The sequence below is a fragment of the Notamacropus eugenii genome, chromosome 2 (assembly GCF_028372415.1).
Source record: "Notamacropus eugenii isolate mMacEug1 chromosome 2, mMacEug1.pri_v2, whole genome shotgun sequence".
Lineage (NCBI taxonomy): Eukaryota > Metazoa > Chordata > Mammalia > Diprotodontia > Macropodidae > Notamacropus > Notamacropus eugenii.
Genome location: NC_092873.1, coordinates 226,703,099 through 226,722,985, shown reverse-complemented (window position 1 = coordinate 226,722,985; position 19,887 = coordinate 226,703,099). Strand labels below are relative to the sequence as shown.

The 19,887-nt window shown below is 36.4% G+C and overlaps 1 long non-coding RNA gene across 1 annotated transcript in view; it reads right to left on the bottom strand.

Moving 5' to 3' along the window:
* The window catches only part of LOC140523835 (uncharacterized), a 213,921-nt gene that overhangs the window by 170,708 nt on the left and 23,326 nt on the right, over nt 1-19,887 (bottom strand). The window contains exons 2-3 of the long non-coding RNA XR_011973486.1: nt 12,991-13,097; nt 8,655-8,715 (exon numbers count right to left, since the gene is read on the bottom strand). This is a non-coding gene — a long non-coding RNA (uncharacterized lncRNA). The remainder of the gene's footprint in view (nt 1-8,654; nt 8,716-12,990; nt 13,098-19,887) is intronic.

Here is a 19,887-nt window from a genome sequence, read left to right as displayed (position 1 = left end):
CACAGTGTTTTGAGTATCCCGAGATAATTCATGCAATGTGCTTTGCAAACCTTAAAGCACTATAGCAGCTATTACCACTACTACTACTACTACTACTACTACTACTACTACTACTACTACTACTACTACTACTACTACTGCAAATACTACTACCACTGCTAATATTCCTGACAGCCAGGTAATCCACAGATAGAAGACAAGATCCTGCTAAAGAAAATTTTCAAAAGCTATTCATTCCTTCAGCCACTAAATATAAGTTTGGCATTAATTGAAATATTAACGTCTAATAAAGGAACCTCTGCCAATAAAAATAGGCTGCAGCACTGGTTTAAATATGCAAAAGCCAACTGTAAAAATTACCTGGCATGAGTTCATTTCTCAAGTTTGTGCTACACATGCAACAGCTAGCATGAATATGAAGCAACTTATTAAGTTTTTGTTATCAAGATAAGGGGAGGCAGGATTCAGCTACTGGGAAAATCCCCAGACCTGCAGAAGAAAACAAGATGATTTTTTCTGTTGTCATTTGATGTGTGTGTGTGTGTGTGTGTGTGTGTGTGTGTGTGTACGTGTGCGTGTTTTAATGGTAAGCAAACACAAGCTGTGTTGACAAAACCAGTTCATTAGAATTTTCCAGACCTGGATGAGCCAGGCTTCTTTGGTCACATGAGTAGCTGTAGGAACCTGACACTGAGCTTACCTGATGAAAGAGATGGAAGCCTTAGACTACTTAGGGTTTACAAATACAGACAAGACAGTCTTCACACTGCTTATGAGAATTCATTCTCTGAAAAAACATAATGCAAGCAGTATGAGGTCTATGTTACCTTAAAAAACTGCCCTCAAAGTTGAAAATCACCATGGATGCCTACTCAACTCTACCTTACAAAACTAACTCACCAAAAGTCATGTATCACAATTAGGGAATTTCCAAACCTATTAAAAAAACACTCAAATTTACAGTAGAGATGGGAAAAGATGGGAAGAACCTTACAGAAAGACTATCTAATCATGAATTTTGCAACTGTTTTGTCTCTGACTCAACAACTCCACCTCTATTCCTGAAAATGGAAAGGTCTTTTCACTGACAAAAGGAAAGTCATTTTATCCTAAGAACATAAATCTCACTATCTATGGGTCAGATCATAGTCAATCAAGTTCAGGACTCTATTTGTGACAGTAACATAATATATGTTATATATAACACCTACCCTCCGAGATTATCTCCTATTTACGCTCTATATACCTTCTATGGACATAGTTTTCATGTTATGTCCTGATTGGATTGTGAGCTCCTCACAAGCAGGTTTCATGCTTTTACTTCCCCAGTGCTTAACAGTGCCTGGCATATAGTAGACAATAAGTATTTGTTTTTTAAATGCCTAAGTGATATTCTTGGGAGGTAACTTGAATCAGTCATAAAAATGACAAATAAAAATAAACTGAAAAAGCCAAATTTCCTAGAATTACCAATTATGAATCTATCACCTATGAATCTCTTTTAAACCGGTTTTCCAAAATCCGTTTCATGGAAGGCTGGTGATGATAAGAGTTCTTAGGAAATATTTCCATTTTAATGACATTCCCCTTCTAAAGTACTACTTAAGAAAGTATGTATGCTCAAGCATTTTATTATGTATTTACTTATCTATGCCCCCTCTCTTATGAAAATAGTTTTAATTTTCTCTGTTTTGTGTCACTACTTTCCCTTATGTGCTTTTATTCCGAGGGAATTTCAGACTCTCTAGTCTCACATTTACTAATTTAACAATACAATATGATTCCCAAAATGTTCCATTGTCAAATTAGTTCAGGACAATCTGCTCTAGACATTCCAATTCTCCTCTAAGATTATGTCATTGCTTGTTGTAATGTGTGCTGTAAGTTTACTGCCTCCCGTGGGAAGTAACACCTAAACTTTCCCCCCTCAAGTTCCAAAGGGTCTCTTCTCTTACTAGCATTCCAAGATTAAAGACTAAATTTGGCCTCCCTAGTCCATACCATTCATGACTTGATAGTGCCAATTGTGCAGCACAGACAATAAATGCATTAGGGGAGGAGGAGGGCAAGTAGTGTGTCTGAGACAGCTCACAGAGGAAATAAAATGATGTGGGCTAGAGAGGCGTTTGAAGGACAAAGCAGTAATTAGGTTAAAAGGAACAATCAAAGGGGTGACAACTTTAGATGAACAGAGGGAAGGTGTTCCAAACATGGAAACTGAATAACCACAAACAAGTATGGGGGGGGAGGATTATGGGTCTATGTAGATATGTATGCGTGTACATATGTGTGCATACACTTATATATACACATATACATGTACATAAACTATATGGTATAATACAAATATAGTAAACATTTCGTGTTTACACTGTGTGCTGAGCACTGAACTAGCTTCTAAAGGAAATATAAAGGTTAACTAAAATAGTCTCTGCCTTCAAAAAGCTTCCTAAGATGGAAGGTGATAAGATGTAAACCTAAAAGTTATAATATGCAATATTATATTAAGGGAGTATATGTTAGGGAAACACAGAACAAGGTCTTAGTGGGATACCTGTTCCCAGTCAGGGGCATAAGGGAAGACTTTGGGGGCACCATTTGGAATGGCCCATAAAGGATGAATAGGAATTAAGCAAGTGAATATGGAAAAGGAAAACATTGTGGGTAAAAAAATCTGAGTGAAGGTATTGAGATGTAAAAGGAGGGTGTTAATGTGAGAGGCAATGCTATCAATTCTGTATCAAGCGTAGCAGTATAAACATGGAGGACATGTTCTCTGTGGAGAATACAATACATAAGACTATAATGTAGGATGGTTCCTGGCTATGGAATGCCTTGAGTGCCAGGCAGAAGACTTTTAACTTTACTAAAAAGGCAAAAAACAGGGGAGCCATAGCAAAGTTTTGAGCAAAAAGCATGATATCATCAGATCTGTGGATGCCAAAGTTAATTCTGATTATAATATTAGAGTGAATACCAGGTGAAAACGAGTGTCTACATTAGGGTGGGTAGCTAGAAATACCCAAATGGAACTTTGTTCTCATCAATTTGGAATTTTCTTTCTAATTATGCAGAATACAATTAACTCATGAGGGTCCATTCTATGTACCTCTTAGCTCTACCATCCCTTAAGTTCACCACAGGGGGTTCACAGAAAACAGTAAAGGTCTTTCTCTCTTTTACCATGAGGATACCCAATATACAGATAATTAATTAATTAGTACTCACTCTTACCACAAAACTTATCCATCTTCTTTATTTGATCATACCTTTCATTAATGACATTTTTTATACCAGTTATTCTTCAGAGCACCATCTATTTTATCTGTTATAACCTGCTGCCACTCACCATGCAACTGTCCATTGCACTATGAATAACCGTGATATTTTAATTAATCAAACTATGGTGTCCCATGACTCAGAGACATACAACACTAGCAGAAGACTGAAACTAGAAAAGAAGTCTTTTGTTTCACAGAAATGCTTGATGTCATGAAAGGTGCAATTCCATTTGCCCTCCTGTTTCACTATATCATGGGTTAAGTAAAAGTTAAGCTAGGAACTTCGCTGCCATTTACAATATTGGAAAATTTTCTTTGACTTCCAAACAACTGACTAGCAGGCATTTTGAACAGAGGAGGGAGGGGAATATGCATTTTTTAGCACCTACTACATGCCAGGCACAGTGCCAAGCACTTTACAAATATCTCATTCAATCCTCACAATAATCCTGCGAAATAAGTTCTATTATTATCTCTATTTTACAGTCGAGGAAAATGAAGCAAACAGAGGTTAAGTGACTTGCCTAGTGTTACTCACATAGTAAGTATCAAAGGACATAGTTGAACTCAGATCTTCCTGACTCCAGACCCAGTGATCTATCCACTGCACCACCTAGCTGCCTTTAAAAAAGAACCTGTTTGTAAGTGGAAGGCTGCCTCTATTGATCTATGGCATGAAATTCCTCCAAATATACAAAACACGTGTTTTGTACCTGAGGTTTGCCTTTAATTCCTTATGAGCAGAATTTTTTTTTTCCTATCCTAGGAAGATGATTTCAGATAATAAATTGTCATCTACAAGCAAAATTGGAAGAAAAACATTTACAGTACAGTGGGGGGGGGGGGGGACGACTGTAGGTCAGAGAGAAAAAACAGATTAACAAGCTGAGAACGTGTCCAATTTGGGACAAGCTCTGAACATCCTGGTTAAGTGAGCTTTTCATTTCTCAGGAAAATATCCTCACCATAACATGCTTCTTTGTTCAAGGCACTTAATACAGGCTCCTTCATCATGATAACAGGATGTCAGGTTTATATTGCTTTTGCTTTAATGATCCTAAACTGCCTGGAAGTAGGAATGCAAGCTATGACAAGTTACTGAAATTAAAAAGAAAACTCAAACTCCAAACTCCTTTCTCAAATTTTTATTATTCTGGGCATTGTGAATTTTAAAGAACAAATTAGCATAAATACAGGAAATGTATAGATGCCGTAAATGCACTGGGCATCCCAATTATGTTACGGTGTAAAAAAGGTTCTCCAAGAGTTTAGTAGGAGGATTCCCTCCCTTCTAACGCACCATAAATTCCAAAGGGCTTGTGCCAAACTGGGTAGATTGCACCCATTTATTAATATTTGGAATCCTACAAATGAGTTTCCTAAATGTTAAGTATTACTCATTTGCTATTTTATAGTGCTTTATTGCAGAAGACATCAGCCCTAGCTTTCTTGGTGCCCTCTGTAAAACCATACAAGCAATGCCTTGGGGAAACTTACATAACCTACACATCTGGGGGGTGAGAGAAGGGAAAAGGAAGCAGCACATTAAGGCTAGATTTGCTGATCTTGGAAATAGGTCTCTCTGCAGGAGCTTCCAAATGTGCCTTTGTTTATGTTTTGGGCTCTGGGTTGTTGTGCAGCCCAGTTCTAAGGAGGATGGGATTTGAAGCCTCAATAAAAAAATCAGAAAACATATAATTAAAATTGGAAACAGGGGATAGGTGAAGGAGAGAGCAGGAGTAATATTTATTTGGGACATTCAAGTCAGGGATATATAAGTTAAAGGAATTTATAGAATTTATTGATTTGGTTTTAGTATCTGGTATTAGGAGTGATATATGTGTGTATGTATGTATGCATGCACATATGTATGCATGCATGTATGTATAGGGCAGCTAAGTGGCACAGAGTGTTGGGTCAGTAAGCAGGAAGACATCTTTGAGACTTCATATCTGGCCTCAGATACTAACTGTGTGACCCTGGACAAATCACTTAACCCTATTTGCCTCAGTTCCTCATCTGCAAAACGAGCTGGAGAAGAAAATGACAAACCACTTCAGTATCTTTGCCAAGAAAACAGCAAATGAGGTCACAAACAGTAGGGCAAGACTGAAAAATGACTGAATATATATGCATAAATATAAAATGAATTATATTTTTGTGTATATGTAATGAATTATACCTGTAATGGCTCCCCCAATACTTTCCTTTGTGTGTTTGTTCTAGATGAGAATATAGGTATATAAGTATAGTTCAGGACCAAGATATTTTTCACCTTAACCATTTGAGAGCAATTAAAGAAAAGGTATCTTACAATTCAAATGATTGAGACAGATATTTGCCTCAGTTCTCTACTTTCTAAAACAATTCACAAGAACACTAGAAATATTTGAGACTAGGTCCAGCCAGACTAGTATATTCCATTTTTGTAATGTTATAATAAATGTACATTTTCTGGGATAGCTTGTCCACTTTCCATAACACCAGTTTCTAAGAAAGACTGTATGTTGTAACGCAAGGTCTATTGGACTTGGAATCAAGATGTGACTATAAGTCCCACATCCAACATTTAGTAGTTCTGTGACCCTAAGGAATTCACTTAACCTCTCTGGGACTTAGTTTTTTCATTTGTAAAATCAGGGAGGCTAGACTGGACCTGAGACGTCCCTTCTACGTCTAAATCAATTATCCTTTGATTTGAAGTATATTCCAAACTTCCTCTAGTTTGCCTGAATAGACCATTATATATGCCTTTAATAATTTACCTAAACCTTTCTTGGAGTTATTTATGTTTTCTTCCACCATTGGGGGAAATTAGCTCCTTAAGTTTGTTATCCAATCTGTAGATTTTACTCTGTAAAACAGTATTTTAAAAGATTTATCATGAAGCCACCTTCAAAGAGTATCCCCAGGCTCTTGGTCGCAGGCTAAATATAAATAAATCCATGTTAACATTACCAAAACATTTTGTGATTTTATAAACCTGGTTATTATGTATTTGTCCACTATTGTCACAGCATACCAGACTTCATATTTCTAGACCAAAATCCTAATTTTTTTAAGTTTATCCTCATACTAAGACCCCTTCATAATCTAATTAGTGTATTCAGAAAAGTGACTATACATTTCTGCTCTTTGCTTGCTTTCGGCCACTACCCTATTACCAAACCGTCCTTCTACTCCCACAGCATGATAACTTTGTTTAAAAAAAATATTTTGAAATGGAATTTTTTTTTAACTTTTTGAAAATATGAATAAACTGACTCAACGTGTTTCTTGTCTACATGCATTTGGCTTCTCAAAATCTCTACCAGAATAGTTAGGCATGACTTTCCCTTACAGAAACTGCATTGCCTCTTTACTCCATAGATCCTGCTTGTTTAAGGGTTCAGTGATTCTGTTCTTTATTCGTTTCTTTCAGCTTCAGGGGACTGAACTGAGATTCACCAATCTCTTGTCCTGAAAATTGTAACTGATGTTCTTTTCACGAACAGGAGTCTCATTGGCAATCCACCAGTCCTTCAGCACAACTACTGATTAGAAACTATTGGGGCCAATAACACACTTTTATTCTGAGTACTTTCATAATCTTTTGGTCATAATTGGTATCAGTCCAAATGATTTCTCAATAGCTTAACATCAAAGATATCCTCTGCCTCTACCAATAATGCTTGTGACCTACCTATTTTGGTTCCATAATCCATAATTCAAGAATCAAGTGACCTCCTTGATTCTCTACTAATATATCTGCTTTGGATGACCTGGTTTTTCAGCATCTTGTGAGTTGCTCTCAAATTACTTTGTGGCCCTCCTAATTCCTAATTTACATCTGAGCTACCACCCTTGGAGTAACTATTTCCCATGCCACTAGTTGCATCTTCCCCCTATTATGACTATAGATTTGTTATTTGTCTTTCCTCTAGATTTAGCCACATTTCCACCTATCCTTTTCACATCGTGCTGCTATGCTTGGATTCATATGGAGTTTACCCTTCACTTTCTCTATACAGTTTCAATTCAGGCATGCTGGACTTTTGCTTCAGTATTCCAGTCCTATTTAGTAGCTGACCACTCTAGTATGTTATCTAAAGATATGAATCTAAATTAATTTGCCACATTGCTTTAATGCATAGAATTTAAAGTCCTCTAAGACAATGGTTCTTTTCTTTTTTTCTTTGGATTACCAGAGCTAAACATGATGCCTTGCATACAGTAGGCATCTAATACATGCTTGTTAAAGTCTGAAATATTGAGTCTAAGTCAGAAAAAGGGAATGTATTCATTTATATAGTTCTTAAACATTACAGCTCACCACACATAAGACAACACTAGTTATTAAGCATGAATATGTGTTTCCTAAGAAGGTAAAAGGTATTGAGTATTAAAGCCATACAATTTAAATTAAGGCAATCTAACCTGAATAATGCCAGTGAAAGTAGCAGAACAACTGAAAAAAAATTCATTATTAGTGCACAGAGAATTCTACAAATATTATCTGTGTAAGAGTTATTTCTAAGAATAAGTTGCCTGGTATAGAAATAATTTTGCAGAATATAAATTGGCTTGGGAAGTTATTAATGCTGTTGAAAAAAACAAAAGCGAAATAACACTATACGCAAGTGAGATAATTGAAATGCGCCTTTGGTGGGAATGGTTTATGAAAAGAACATTACATGCATCCACTGGCAGATTTTTTAATACTAATAATTACTAATATTGAGAAATGTCAACAGCATGGAATGAACATGAAATATGTGAATGTGCAAGAATTTATGCTAATGAGATTTTACAAGGTGAACAATTGTTTTGTGTTCTTTCTTGTTCCCTTTACAATTCTATTTATGTTTAGGGTAAAAACAGCATAAATACTGAAACAGAGAAAGGAAATTCATAGTTGGTCCAAACATTAATCAAGTTGACCACTGGAATGGAAATGGATTCTTTAGACAGCATAAATGAGTAGGAATGAGACAACTGGCAGCACCAAGTGAATTTTTTTAAAGAGGAAAGACATACAAACACATATACATACATACATAAATACATACAAACATACATATATGATCTTTGATTTTCCTTTCTGACATGAGAAAAGGGGAATCAAGTAAAGAAGGAAAAAATATAGGAATAATGCATACATAGTCCCGAAGCATATATAATAGAGGCATTGCATACTTTTCAGTTTGCATAACTGTTTTGAAAGCTGTTTTTTCTACCATGGCATCAAAGAGGAATTGTCTGCTACTACTAAGGTACTTTAACAGTTTTAACAGTTGACCCAATAGAATTGAAACACGCCTGGAGACACAATGAGACAATGCCAGTAGAAAGCTGAGTTTTGAAGAGCGTTCTGATCTCTGCTGTGTTACTCACCATGCTGGGCTCAGAAGAGGCTGCTCTGCTTGTCATTTTCTAGCTGTTTTCCATCTCAATCCTGTGTTATGGGAATAAGGTACATCATATTAAGAGTGTGTCAGCTGACATTTGTGTCATGAAAACTGATAAAAGGAATTAGATTGGCAATGCAGGTATAAGAATTTGATTTCAAGGACTATGCTGTATGAACTCCTTTGCTGTTTTCCCTCTTCTTTTTCCCACATGTCTTGTAAATCAATTGCATGAATTTTAAAATGAGAATATTAATACTCTTATCTTATATGGAATCTTTCCTCCGTGGAGATCAATGCCCTCTACCATCTATAGCCTGCATCTACATTTCCAAGTGGATCAACCATCATTGATCACTTCAAGCTAAAAGTAAGTGAAATGAACTAAGAAAAAACTAAACTACATCATGCACTTTTTAAACTGCTTAAGAAATGCACAATTGAGTAGATGACCATTGCAATTGACCCAGCAGTACATGTAGACATAATTTGATTATTTTATAATAACTTTAACTACTGACATATAAAACTAAGGTTTTAGAAGTTCTAAAATATTTTTGTCATGTGAATACATATAGGAAAAAAACATTGTGAGATTAATGTCACTTGTACAGCTGCTTTACTGTGATGCTTCATCATAGCAGGAGATAACTTGGGTTCTTTAAGATTATTCCTGTATAGTACAAGACACGGTGATAGGTTATGATTGCTGTCCAAGCACTAGCTTGATTAAAGTCAATAGGGACTCAGCATCAGTGGTTGGGAAAAAAGTAATGAATTTTGGGGCTATGAAATATAACATTGCCACTGTTTGTGTTCATCTCTGTTCTACATAGGTAATGTTAATAGCAGAGTGGTAGAAAATGGGACTGAGGCTACAAAACAGAGGCTATCTGTGAACTAACTTAAGTGTTGGTATACACTGTGGTAGTATCAGTTTGCTTAAAGTTCCCAGAGCTAATGTTGAAGGGGGAAGGGGTGCCTAGAGGTAGGGTGCATACTAATCGCATAGAAAAAGATGTCTACATGTCTAAAGGGTACAATTTTTAAGCATGCATATTTTTTTCAATAGAATATAAGCTTGGGGAGCAGAAACAGGAGAACATTGTACACAGTTACAACTACATTGTGCAGTGACTAACTTTGATAGACTTGGCTCTTCTCAGCAATGCAAGATTCTAAGACAACCCCAAAAGGCTCATGAGGGAAAATGCTGTCCACACACAGAGAAAGAATTACAGAATCTGAATGCAGATTGAAGCATGCGATTTGCTCTCTCTCTTTTCTGTTTTGTTTTGTTTTGTTTTTTTTCTTCTTTTTCGTGGTTCATTACAATGATTATAATTCTTTGCGACATGATTAATGTGAAATTTTTTAATGTGAATGTATATGCAGAGTCTATATCAGGTTGCATTCTGTCTTGAGGAGGGGAAAGGGCAGGGAGGAGGAGAAAAATTGGAACTCAAAAGCTTGTGGAACTGCATATCATAAATTAAAAATAAATAAATAAATATTTTTTAAAAATATAAGCTCTTTGAGGGCAAGACTATTTAGCTTTGTCTTTGTTATCTCCAGTATTCTAACAAAGCACCCGACATTTTTAAAATCTATAATAAATATATGTTAATTTATTGACATGATTATTACATCGAGGTGTATACCTTGTCTTTTAGGGACATACACACAAGATGCTGCAATCTAATACAGAGACAATCTTGTCCATCAAGCATTTGAGTGCCAACAGGAAAAGAGTCATAAAACTTATGATTACCAAAGGTTTCCCCTTTTCATGGAGGATGCCCTTCAGAGAGTCAAAAGAAAAGAAGGATTTTTATGTAAGTATAAATGATTTTTCCAAAATTATAGGTCCAAATTCCAGTGGCTCTGTATTGCTTCTAAGATCAAACTCAAAATTCTCTGTTTGGCATTCAAAGCCTTACATAACCTAACCCCTATCTATTTTTCAAGTCTTCTTACTTCTTACTTCTTACTCCTTACCAGGTCCTCTTCAATTCAGTGACACTGGCATTCTTGCTTTTCCATAAATAAGACATCTTAACATTCAAGGCACTTTCTCTGGCTCTCCCCTATACTTGGAATGCTCTCCCTCCTTATCCCTGCCTACAGGCTTCCCTGGCTTCCTTTAAGTCCCACTAAAATCCCATCTTCTACATCAAGCCTTTCCTAGTCCCTCTTAGTTCTAGTGTTTCCCCTTTTATTTTTCCCATTTATCTTGTATATAGCTTACCTTTTATATATTTGCTTGCATGTTGTCTGCCCTGTTAGACTGTGGCTCTCTTAATGGCAAGGACTTTTCCCTCTTTTCCCATCCCCAGCAACAAGCATAGAGTTGGCACATAGTAGGTTCCTACTAAATTTTTATTTATTGTCTGACTGTGGTGATGAGTCTTTTGAAGTTGATTTTGTATTGATTCTATGAAACTCCAGAACACTAGAGGGCCTTCTGAACCCTAACCCTCAATAGGTATGCAAAGAGATAGACCTCAGCATCCATATTTAGAAAACCATATGGATAAGAATGCATATTACCCAGATAATAACACAAATGTGGATGGGCACGCCCAACAAGTGATGATTTAGTCCATCAGTATGTGTGTATGTATGCATGAACATCGTAAAGGTGCATACTGTATCATGCTATGTACATGTGAGTATACACATGTATGTGTACATGTGTGCACATGCATGTTTGAACATATGTGTATGTCTATATGTAGAAAGAGAGCTCATGAGCTGCTTCCTAAAGTGAGAGATTATCATGCTACATGATAATGTAACACAACGATCATGGAATACCATGATCTCAGAAGAATCAAAATTACCTATGACCGCAAAACTATGGAAAGATGCATAGTATATGAGAATAATCTGGTTAATGATGAGAGAAGTGGCACAGGAGATAGCAAAGAAAAATATAAATAGTAAAGAAGATAGGTTCCATTACGTATCAAGAGTGAAAGAAAACAGACAGAAGACCATGTTGTACTGGCATCAGTGGAATGCTCAGATAACTAAATATACAAAACGTACAAAAGTATCTATTGCAGTTCTTTTAATGGTGGCAAAAACACTATGCCTAATAATTGAGAAATGGCTGAATAAACTTGGCTTAAGAATGTGATATATAGTACTATGGTACTGTAAGATACGAGGAAATAGATGATTTCAAAGAAACATGGAAAGACTTACATGAACTGAGTTAAAGTCAAGTGAGTAGAAGTAAATGAAAACTTTACACCATAACACCTATGTTATTAAAATGACAATTTTAAGGAACTTTATAAGCTAACGGAGAATAAAACGAACAGAACCCAGAGGACAATTTATATAATAACAGTGTAAAATCAAACTTTGAAAGTTGTAAGAACTCTAATTAATATAGTAATCATCCCTGACTCCTAAGGATTAATGATGAAACATGAAATCTACTACGGATAGGTGATAAATTTAGAGTATAGAATGAGATATATAAATTTTTTGATATAGCTGTTGAGATAATTTGTTTTGCTTGACTATGTATACTTATCACAAAAATTATTTTCCCCTTTTCTCCTTATTTAGTGGAATGGGAATGGAAGGGAGAAAAAAATTATTTCTATAATTTTTTTTTTTAATAGAGTAGTGGGGATGCTACAGACAGGAAATTTTACAAGCACTTTCCAATGTGGTCACTGTAATATTAGTCTTACTTAATTGTTTTACTTTGTTACAGGGACCTCTCACTAAATGGGAGTGATCTGTAAATACTTGTTATATTAAAAATGTAATATAACTTTAAAAAAAGCTAAAGGAAGTCCTCTAACACTCATTCTATAGATAGTTTATGAAATATTTAGGAGAAATTATATACATATTACCACATGCATATTCACATACCTATAGAAAGAAGTCATCTATTATCTAAAACTAGAAATCATCTAGCCCAAATCTTTCATTTAACAGATGAGCAAAGTAAGGCCCAGAAAGGTTAACTAACTTTCTCAATCATATATCTACTTAGCAGAAGAGCCAGGATTGGAATAAGCCAGTCTCCCAGACCCCTGCTCTTTTCACTATATCATAGTGCTTCTCAAATTCTCATAAAGGAAGAAAATCTCATTTTGTTTCTGTTTCTAAACAAATCTCATTAGAGAATTCGGTAAATTGGTTTTAACCTTAATCTTTGAAATATATTTTACAAAGAAAAATATCAGCTCAAACTCACTAAGCTAAATTTGATAAACAATTTTTTATGATGAGATTTTTTTTTTTTTAAAGAACATGGATTTATGTTTTGGCTTAAAAAAAAAATTGGGACTTACATGATCTGATGCTGAGCGAAAGGAGCAGAACCAGGAGAACTTTATGCTCAGCAGCGACCACAGTGTGTGAGAGTTTTTTCTGGTAGACTTGGATCTTCATAGCAATGCTAGGACATAAAAAAAATTAAATTAAATTAAAAAAAGAACATTCCCCACATGATTTCTGGTTATGCTGTTATGTTTGTAGAACGAGGGATGCCTTCCAGTAATATAATACAAAATCTAAAGGATAAGCAAATTCATTTTGAATAAAAAAGTTTTACATTAAAAAAAAAATTGGGGGGCAGCTAAATGGCTGAATGGAAGTCAGAAAAAAGATTCATTTTCTTGAGTTCAGATCCAATTTCAGAAACTTACTAGCTTAGTAACCCTGGACTAGTCACTTAACCCAGTTTGCTTCAGTTTCCTCATCTGTAAAATGAGCTAGAGAAGGAAATGACAAAACACTCCAGTATTTTTGTCAAGAAAACTCCAAACGGGGTCAAAAAGAGTCAGACACAACAGAAATGACTCAACAACAACAAAATAAGAATTAACAAATACAATTTTCAAAACTATTAATAAATCACATCTATCGAAAAACACCGCAGTGTTAGCCCAGATTCACTTTCCATCCTAGTTCACTGTCCTGGCTATGGAATGAAAACTCTCCTTCAGAGCTCCCTCTTACTTCTTAGGTGCTCTTCTGAAGCAATGGCCTCAGAAAGAAGTATCTCATCGGTAGCAAACTCACAATTGAATGATAGCAGTAGGGGGTCTAAGACATACATATATCTAATCAAGGGAGGACAAAGAAACAAAGAGTATAAGAAAGGGGAGGGGAAGACATTGAGGAGAGAGATAATATAAGAATGACTTCTCTAATATCTTCTTACTTAGGAGACAAGAGGCCAGGAGGAAAAGAGAGATTGGATAAGGAGGATACTACTCTGAGCAGTTAGAAGGAAGGCATCAAAGAGTAATTAAATTTTATTGCCAAGTTTCCTGTTTAATTGGAAGAGGTTTGTCATAGAACTACACAGAACACAATCTAAAGGGATTTTGTGTATTATTTTTCCTAGAATTGAGAATCAAAATCTTTATTTTTCAATGAACAGGTATCCCTTACCCAGTGAAACCATATAAATTCCAGTGTAGTCATAGTTAAAGCCACATATTTTCTCTTCCAGCCACTTTGGCTTAGTAGTGCCTATAATTACAGAAATAAACATCTCTCAAAGAGTCTGAGAGAATTCCCCTGCCTAGTTTCTGCCCAAGCTTCCATTTGGCTGACAGCGATTCAACTCACCAACCAGTGAATGAACAAATAGCCAAGGGCTCTTTTGCCTAAAGGAAACAGTGCACAAGTAGTGCTCTCTTTTGACCTTAAAGGAAGACGATTTTTCAGAAAAACATGAATAATAATACTCTATGATTCAGGTTAGCAGATACCTAAAAGATAGGTTTCCTGAAGGTAGAGACTATTTCCTTGTTTTCTTTGTATGTGCAGAATACCTGGCATCCCTATGAAGTAGGTACTTCATGCTTATAGAATTGAAATGAATTATGCTTTGGGGCCTTCCTACACACACAAATTCTGGGAATTTTGAGATTCTGCATTTTAGTATATATCAATATTAGGTGGCTCAGTGGATGGAGCACTGGGGCCCAGAGTCCAGAAGAACTAAGTTCAGATATGACTCAGACACTTACTAGTTGTATGACCCTGGGAAAATTACTTAATCTGGTTTGCTTCAGTTTCCTCATCTGTAAAATGAGCTGGAAAAAGGAAATAGCAAACCATTTCAGTATCTTTGCCAAGAAAATCCCAAAAGGAGTCACAAAGAATCAGACACAATCAAAACAACTGAACAACAAAAATAATTCCACCAAACTGATAACTAAAAGTAATTTCTTCTATAATATATCTAATGAGTGGTCGTCCAGTTTTTGTACAAAGACCTCTAATAAGGAGGATCATTTTTTAAATAGCTTAAAATCCTTTTCCTCCAGAAATGTAAATAAATGTTGCCAAGTTTATATTTTAGAAATCATGCTTAGAAACCATATTCAGACAAGTAGGGATAAATTGTAATGAATAATAATAATACTTCATAGCTTACAAATCTCTTTACATATATTATCTCATTTGACCTTCTCTACAACCCTATGAGATAAAGACTATTATTTTCCATATTTTACATATGAGGAAATGAGAAGGAAGTAAGTTAAGTGAGTTGCTTAAAATCATACAACTAATAATTGTCTATGGAGAGAGTTGAATGCAGGTCTTCCTGGTTCTCATGCCAACTCTCTGTGAGAAATTAAAAATCACAGAAGACATATTTGTCTATATGTCATAGACATGTTTATTTTGCCATTTCAATAGATCCATGTGAGCACTTGAACCACAGTTAGGATCACAACCCATCCACACCTCTCACTGTGGCGTAGTTCTTATCCTTGCCTTTCCAAAAATTTTCTGTGGAAGATTTATCTAAGACCAGAGGTACACACCATTCCCACTCCATCCACATATTAATTAGGGAAACTGAAAGGGCAGTTTATAAGGAAAGGTTAAAGGAGCTAAATATATCCTGGCTGTATAACAACTGAGGACATGATAGCTGCCTACCACTGCTAGACCAGTGTAAACAAGAAAGGGAAAGAGGGATTGCTTAGCTTGAGGGTTTGGGGGGTGGGTGGGGATAATTAGGCTTAAAGGGATCAATTGAAGAGAGGAATCTTAAGCCTATCAGGAAAAACTTTCTCACAATGAGAACTATTAGAAGATGGAATCATCTCCCAAGAGAAGTGCTAGAAACTCCATCACTCAGACATTTAGAATTCAGCTAGACCCTCACAGGCATTCCACAGTGGCAGGCTATACACCCTTCCCTGTGCATTTCTTTGATTTGATGAAAATATGCTCAAATCTCTCCTGTGAAGAAGAAAAGTTGTGGATTTGAAGGTTTAAAATATAAAAAAAAAAAAAAATAAGAAGCATATGCACTTTCAGGTTACACTTGAAAACTCTGACAGGCTATGCTAGTTATTACCAGAGATAAGAGGCTCCTCCTTCCTCCTCATTACACTAATTACACCCTTAAGGGCAAGCTGGGAAAAGTTTGGGTTTGAATTTCTCCTCAGTTAGCCTCAGGGAGTAATGCAAAAGAGAGATGTGGATTTAGAACCCCCAAAAGAACCACAGAAACGATCCAGACAAGAAACAAAAAGAAATCCTGTAAACTCTGGGAGGACTTAGGTTCAGTGGTGTTACTAACTTTTTAGAGAGGAGAGAAACAATCACTTTCACAAAACATGTGCCCCCAAGGAATGACGCACCAACTTCCTCCTAAACTTAGAGTGTGTTATCAGTGTTGCCATATATATCAACAACTGCCTGACTGTGGCACACCATGTTTATCTAATGGACCATAATAGACAGCGCAAAAGAGTACAGTTGGAGACAGCGATCTTTAAGAATATTTTCCCAACCAAGACAATCTTTTCCTCCCTCCTTCTTTCTCATTCCTCAAATGGAGGAAAGGGACATTCTTAGCAAGATAGGCACGAGAGCACTGTTTAGGTAAATATTATTGTTTGAATCCACTATTTTGTGTGGAGACATTAAAAAAAAAAAAACTCTAGAGAGCCACACTATATTTTACAAATACTTAGAAACCTCATATGAAAACACAGGCAAGAAACTAAGAGAGCGTTTTTTGCAATCTCCAATTTTTCTTTGCTGAGATGTACCCTACTTAACCAATCAGCTCCCATCTGGAGGTCAGGATGGCAGACTGAGTGATCTGAAATAAACTCAGGACACTTAAACAAGGGTTTGTTTGTTTGTTTCAACTTGTTAAGTCCTCTGTTTAACTGTTTTACTTTCATGGGTCTCAACAGACTCAGGTGAAACCTTTCCATCTGTACAGAGATGTCAGAAGGGACAAGTGCCAAGAGCAGATTAACTTTACTGTTGAGCTTGTTTCCCTCTCAGAAACTTAGTTCTTGCCCTATGGGTTGCAAATATCCTTGGAGAAGCCTAATTTTCAATTCTCTTTTCTCCCTATTCTACTAGCCCCATTCCCTGAATAAAACTTCCAAAAGAGAATCTCCATAGAACTCATATCCACCAATAGTTTGGTTGCTTGTTATCATTCTGCATAAAAGAATATTTATTGCTAAATCCCATCCAACTCTTCATGACCATGGACCATACATAACATACCAGTGCAATCCATAGGGTTTTCCTGGCAAAAGTCCTGGGGTGGTTTGCCATTTTCTTGCCCAATGGATTAAGGCAAACAGAGGTTGCGATTTGCCAGGGTCCCATAGCAATAATATGTCTGATACCAGTTTGGAACTTAAGCCTCCCTGACTCCAGGGACACAAGGTAATGTAGTGGATAGAGTGCCAAGACTGGAGTTAGGAAAAATAATCCTTCTGTGTTCAAATCGGGCCTCAGATGATTAATTGCTGTATGACCCTAGGCAAGTCATTTAACCCTGTTTGCCTTAGTTTCCTCATTTGTAAAATGATCTGGAGAAGGAAACAGCAAACTATTCCAGTATCTTTGCCAAGAAAAGCCCAAATGGAGTCATGAAGTCAGATTCAGAAAAACAACTGAGCAAAGTATGTTTGAGGCTTTATCTCAAGCCCTCAAGCATGGCTAGAGGGACAGAGTGAGATGGTAAAGAAGTTAAAGTCAATTTTTCTTAAAAGCATATTTTTTTTTTTTTGCAAGGGGAGGGATGGTTCTGGGTATAAATTCCAGAGGAGAGTTTGAAGCAAAGGAAAATGGAGCCTGAGTGTTTGGAATTCAAGCTAAAGAAAGCATAAATAACAATTTCAGAATGAAAAAAGCAAAGTTAATGATACTAAGTCTTGTGTTAAATGAATACTAAAGAACACATTAGTCATCACACTTTCAACTCTGAGCTTCTGCCCAAGCTGCATGAGTCAATATCCCTCCTATTTTCCACCAAACATCATTCCTCTCTAATTCTTAGATCATTTCTATCAAACATTGTCTGAGAAAGTTTCTGATAAACATATTCTGCATCCTGAAAACATGATTCCTCACCTGGCCCTCCCATTTAAATCACTTATAATAACTATTGTATATCTGAACCTGTTTATGTTGTCTAAAAGCCTGTCTTCATTCATTCATTCAATAACCATTGGACAGGATGTCCTATATAAAGGATAAAGGGTAGGAAATCAACAGTAAGAAAATCTAGAGTCTAACATGCTCACTCAAATTCTAAGGAAGAGTGGATGGGAATAACCTAAATGATTCTGGCACAACCTGAAATAATCTATTCATGCCTGTCTCCCAACAATCCAAAAAAACAATCCCCAAAGCTTACCAAACTCTTCAAGTTCCAGTGAACCCATAGTTCCTGCTTTGGTATCCTGATGGTCCCCATTTACTGAAGTGCCCAAAAGTCTGCCTCTTTTGAATAGGCATCTAGACAAGACTAAGTGGGGCATTCAATAGACTTTCTCTCAGCGCCCTTATGACCCTGTGGGGTCCATGTTTGTTATTTTTTCATTCACTGCCCATAAAAATTCAGGCTAATTGGATTCTTTGATATACAAGTAGAAGTAGCTGACCAAACAACCACTATATTTCTGGAGTTGCAAGCTTCCTGAAGGAATTGTTAACTTACAAGCAACTTTTGAAAAGCAATTACATATAAGGTAGGTTCTAATTGCTACTGAACAGGTGACATTAATTAATTAATTCCCCTTCACCTAGAATTGCCTATTATGAGTTGAGTGATGAAAGATCTATATGGAGATTCCTGGGAAGTGGCCAAAAGCCTAAGTGCTCTGGAGCTTAAAGAGTGCAGGACTAAGCAATCAAAGACTCTCCCCTTTGGGGTTGGAGAAATTTTGCTGATGTCTCACTTCATAGTTGCCTGTGATGCATATCAGCACCTATCAGAAATATTGTACATCCTCCAATGAACTGAACAGCCAGGTTGATGCCTTCATAAAAATAGCAGAGGTTTGGAAAGGGGAAGTCCCTTACCAATCTGGACATGGGAGCCATGATGTCATGTTGCAGTAGAAACAGAACCTTCTCCCTAAGGATGAGGCAGTTACTTCTGTCCAATTATACTCCTCATGCCAATTAGAAAAACTACCTCTGAGACATCAGTATTACATGATCACCCAGGTCTATCTCTGACTGACAAATAAATCATATTGGTTCCCTCCTCCAATCTTAGGGCAAGAGGTTACTATGACTGTTCCTTTTTCATAATCCATCACTGTTGTATCAATCAGTACCATCAAAGCTCACAGAACATCTCCTTTACCTATGGGGTAACCCTTCCACCATTGCCTCTCTTCTTACCTAGTTTAATGGATTTTTATCCCCACTGACTTGACTAGTTTTTTTTCCTCACTACTTGGAAATGGCTAATTATTTTGGTAGCATGTAGACATCACTAAAGGGGTTTTTTGGGTTTTGGTTTTTTTTAATGTTTATTTCTTTATTTTTAGTTTTCAACATTCATTTCCACAAAATTTTGAGTTCCAAATTTCTTCCCATCTCTCCCCTCCCCCATCCCCAAATGCTGTGCATTCTGATTACCTCTTCCCTCGATCTGCCCTCCCTTCTAACACACCCCTCCCTTCCCTCATCCCCATCTTCCCTCTTTTCTTGTAAGGCAAGATAGATTTCTATACCACATTACCTGTATTTCTTATTTCCCAATTGCATGTAAAAACAATTCTCAACATTTGTTCCTAAAACTTTTAGTTCCAACTTCTCTCCCTTCTTCACTCCCCACCCATCCTCATTGAGAAGGCAAGCAATTCAATATAGGCTATACATGTGTAGTTTTGCTAAAGACTTCCATAATAGTCACGTTGTGAAAGACTAACTATATTTCCCTCTAT